The sequence below is a fragment of the Pinus tabuliformis genome, chromosome 5_2 (assembly GCF_031772625.1).
Source record: "Pinus tabuliformis cultivar Carrire ecotype Pingquan chromosome 5_2, CPIR1, whole genome shotgun sequence".
NCBI classification, from domain to species: domain Eukaryota; kingdom Viridiplantae; phylum Streptophyta; class Pinopsida; order Pinales; family Pinaceae; genus Pinus; species Pinus tabuliformis.
This window is the reverse complement of record NC_142306.1, coordinates 764,113,804-764,118,841: the sequence shown is the minus strand read 5'-3', so window position 1 is coordinate 764,118,841 and position 5,038 is coordinate 764,113,804. Positions and strand designations below refer to the sequence as shown.

General features: G+C 35.3%; 1 pseudogene; it reads left to right on the top strand.

Moving 5' to 3' along the window:
* The first annotated feature begins 3,981 nt into the window (after nt 1–3,981).
* LOC149161532 (cytochrome P450 750A1 pseudogene) lies at nt 3,982–4,599 on the top strand (annotated as a pseudogene).
* The last annotated feature ends 439 nt before the right edge of the window (nt 4,600–5,038 follow it).

Sequence of the window (5,038 nt, the reverse complement as noted above, 5' to 3'; positions counted from 1 at the left end):
TTAGGCTAAGGAGCAACGCCCATATCCATCTAGATAGCTTTGCTGCTCTTGACATAACCAAGAACAATCCCTGATAGAAAATATATTTTCTTAATGAAAACCTTTTAGTATCTGTTTTTAATATAATCATAAGCATATTTCAGAGTCTTCAATAAAAAGGTTCTAAGTTTTTGAATTCTATTCAAAATGAAATTAGTTCTTTTTTAAACTAAGATTTACAGAGACACAGGTAGGCAGGTAGTTTTTGACCTCTTCCAGAATGGAATGAGATTAGCCTTGTTAAGCAAGGTGAGACATTGACAGATAGCTACCAACCAGAAAATAAAAATATTAAAGACTATCCATCATCTTGAACATAAAACAATAATTCAATGCATATAGTGTTTGATCCATTATCTTTATGGAAAACAAGTTTCATAAATCCCTGCATGTCTAAAGGCGGTGAATGAAGTTGTGCACCTATGAAAGAAGTAACATGGATATCAATCCTGACATCTAAATAAATATAAGATTTATCCAAAAAGCAGATAGCTACCAGCCAGAACTTAAAAATATTAAAGGCTATCCATTATCTTGAACATAAAACAATAATTCACTGCATATAGTGTTCAATCCATTATTATTTTAATGGAAAACAAGTTTTAGAAATACCTGCAAGTCTGAAGGCGGTGAACGAAATTGTGCACCTATGAAAGCAATAAGGCACAGTGAGAAGCAGCAACCATATCCATCTTGATATCTACCAGTGAGCGTTGCTTCCTCTTTTTTCCGGAAAAAGAGAAGAGAGAGGAAAATATAGATATATATATATTCTACAATCCTCTATATATAAAAAAAATCTAACGATTTTCACAAACAAAAAAAAAATTATAAGAAGTTTTTGAATTCTATTTAATTTTAAACTATTACAGAAACACACAGGTAGCTTTTGACTTCTTCCAGAGTGGAATGGCTTCAGTCAAGACATTGACAATTCATACACAGAATATTTGCAACAGGATTTCCCAAGACATGCTACTATCGGTTCTTATTGCAGCTGTAAAGGGTCCAACAATTTTCAGTAAGGTTATAAGCTCTTGAATTCTATTCAATATGGAACTGTTCTATTTAAACTAAGATTTGGACAAAGACACAGGTAGTTTTGACCTCTTCAGAATGGAATTGAATCAAAAAGAAGTGGTGACAAGGCTGGGACCACCATAGCGATGTATTCATGTCGGTTGTTTTGAGGGGACAGAGCTATGATCTGCCTTTAAGGCAAATCTGCTGAATACAGTTATAAAGAATTTATCAATTTTCAGCAAGAAAGTTATAAACTTTTGAATTCCTATTCAATTTGAAACTATTTTTATTAACGTAATATTTTTACAAAGATACAGAGTGGAATAAAAGCAGCCATGTAAATCAAGACAAATTTGAAACACGCTTCCCAAGACCTGTTACTATCTGTTCTAAATGCAATTATAATGAATCTAACAATCTTTAACAAAAAGGTTATAAGTTTTTGAATCCTATTCAATATGAAACCACTCTTTTTAAACTATGATTTGGGCAGAGATACACAGGCAGTTTTGACACCTTCCAGAATGAAATAGGAGCATCCCTGTTAAGGGTGGACATTGAAAATTCGTACCTAGAAGTTTTGAAGCACGAATATGAAGAAAAAATGTTATTGACCAAGTTCTAGGGCTCACGAAAATTCCCTGCCTAACAACATTTTTCCATAAGTTCCGGGTCTCGAGGAAATTCTCTGTCTAACATTTCCGTTTCTCCTCTGTGGACTAACCTATTGGATAGATCCAAAAATAAGTAACGATACTACAAATCTTCGTTTACCACATCAATGGGAATTGGGCGGATTTAAACTCCTATATTATTAGGATAAATATACAAATAAATGAGGGGAAAGAAAATAGGATCTGCGACTCGGCAACTGCAACGAGCTCCTCGCTGAGCCACTTCCAATTCGAACGCGGTGTAAGCAAACAATTAACAGGAAAAAGATTCGATGTGAAAATCGATACCTTACCTAACACTAAGAGGATCTGGACACTCGAGAATAGGTGGTATAGCAGCAGAGAAGGGAGTCCTGGGAGACCCGAATTCACCTGCTTTAATCTGGTATTCCGGGCTTGGAGATCTGTCCTCCCTGTCCTCTACCCGTCCCTTCCCTTCAGTTTCTCTCAGCCCACCTTCACCAGGAGACTCTTTGGCTCTCGGTTTCTCCTCCTGTAAAACAAACAACCGAATATTTAATCAATCTATCCATCATAACAGCGAAGAATTCCAGCAAAAGTTCTATCCATTCATTTGCCCCATCTTGTTGTCTATCAAAGCACTTCCCTTGTCCTTTGAAGCATTACCACTAGTAACAAGGAGATCATCAAAAAACACACTTTACAACTTTGAATAGGGCTAAGACATATCACATAAAAGAGTCTTCAAGCTGCAATATTTTGTTCAAATAATGCATGCTAAGATCATTTTTCTTAAATTTCAATTTTTAATAAGTCATTGTAATATTTAAAATAATTATTTTTAAAATATGTAGTAAACTAACAAAAAAAGTATGCAATAATGTGCCAAATTATATAGAGTAAGTTATGTATGAGTGGGTACTATGAAATATTCTCATAACTTTAGAAATTATAATAATTGTTATTTTATTTTTTAATTATTAATAATTATAATACATTTAATATAGATGAAATATTATTAATTAAACAAAAATCTAAATAAACAACTTCTAAAAATACCATTTTGCACTTTCAATTATATTTTAAATTATCACACATGAATGTCAATGATATGTCATGTACTTGGTCACTATTTTTTTATTGATATCATTAATAAACAACTTTTAAAAACACCATTTAGCACTTTCAATTATATTTTAAATTATCCCACATGGATGTCAACGATATCTCATGTACTTGTTTTGTTTTATTAATGATAATGACTGTAAAAGTACATCGAAGCATATTCAATGCACCTTAGTTGCAACTTGCAAATTGTGATAGTTGTCCAGACTTCAAAGATACAGAATATACAGATATACGAAACCTTAGTTGCAACTTGCAAATTGTGATAGTTGTCCAGACTTCAAAGATACAGAATATACGGATATATGGCAACTTGCAAATTGTGATAGTTGTCCAAACTTCAAAGATACAGAATATACGGATATACGGAATGTATAAAGAATATATGGATATACGGCAACTTGCAAATTGTGATAGTTGTCCAGACTTCAAAGATACAGAATATACAGATATATGGAATGTAATGCAGGACATCTTGTCACACCTGGACAATATTTAACCAATGCTCGCTTTTATTACGTTCATTTTTAACATATTGTCATTTTTAACATACTGTCTGCATACGCAATTGGGAAAACTTGAAAAATAAGACGCTAAGATAATATTATTGCATAGATAGTTTTGGTATTGAAATAAATTGCTTCCATGAATATCATTGCTCTCCTCCAGCATGACCTCTTCCCACAATCGTGATGTACTACAAGACCACGTGTATCTCAAAAGTCATTAAATTATTCCTTACTCCAGCGACGGCCACAGCGAGGGACCGGCAGAGGCAGAGGCAGAGCATGTTAAAGATTTCGTGGATGTGTTGCTGCAGATGACAGTTGATAACAATGATATAAAGGGAGACACCAAAGCCAAACGGGAAGCAGTTAAATTGATTATGTTTGTATGTAGATAGGAAATCTTAAATCGAGTTAAACAGCTAAATCGATTCTTTTTTGTTGTAAATTTAGGAAATCTATTGGAAGGTCACATAATTGACATCCCTCTTTACCACACTCTGCCCTGTCCTTCAAATTTCAAAATATTCCCAAGAACCCCCTGAATCTACATGCAAATAAATTAACTTCAGCAATTCAATATTACATTGATTTTTAATTGACAACATAAATTGTTTTCCCATTGGTTTGTACAGGACATACTCATCGCTGGAATGGAGACGTCGGCATCCACATTAGAATGGGCAATGAGTGAGCTGCTCAGACATCCCCATGTCCTGAAAAAGTTGCAGCAAGAAATAGAATCCTGTGTCCGAAAACGTGGCAAAATAAACGGATCTGATGTGGGAAGGATGAAGTTCCTTCAATGTGTTGTGAAAGAGACGCTGCGATTACATCCAACGGGGCCGCTAGCGATTCCCCATGAATCTGTAGAGACTGCGAGCGTATGCGGATACAATATACCTAAAAAAACAATAGTAATCGTGAATGTGTGGACTATTGGAAGGGATCCCAATGTGTGGGGGGTGGATGCTTTGGTTTTCAAGTCGGAGAGATTCATGCGTGAATGGGGTGAGCATGACCATGTTATGGATTTAGTGACAGGTCAATCAAATTTCAGGATGCTTCCCTTCTCAACAGGGAGGAGAGGGTGCCCAGGGGCTGCCATGGCTGTTTCCATGATTGACCTTGCACTAGCTCAGCTGCTGTACTCTTTTGATTGGAGAGTAGATGGTGATCCATTAGAGCTGGATATGACAGAAGGTGGGTCTTCTATATCAAGCCATTTTCCACTCTTTGCTTTTCCAAAGATAAGGAAGGAAGGTCTTTGACCTCTTCCAGAATGGAATGAGATTAGCCTTGTTAAGCAAGGTGAGTCATTGACAGATAGCTACCAACCAGAAAATAAAAATATTAAAGACTATCCATCATCTTGAACATAAAACAATAATTCAATGCATATAGTGTTTGATCCATTATCTTTATGGAAAACAAGTTTCAGAAATCCCTGCATGTCTAAAGGCGGTGAATGAAGTTGTGCACCTATGAAAGAAGAAGTAACATGGATATCAATCCTGACATCTAAATAAATATAAGATTTATCCAAAAAGCAGATAGCTACCAGCCCTGGCAATATCGGCGCCCATTGGCATAAAACTTGAAGACATTCTATCCTTCTTTCAGTAGCAAGGGAGTATCGTTTCCATCCCCGGTACCTAAATTAAAAGTAAAGACTGGGTGTTATTTCGTTATAGAGCATGCATATTCCTA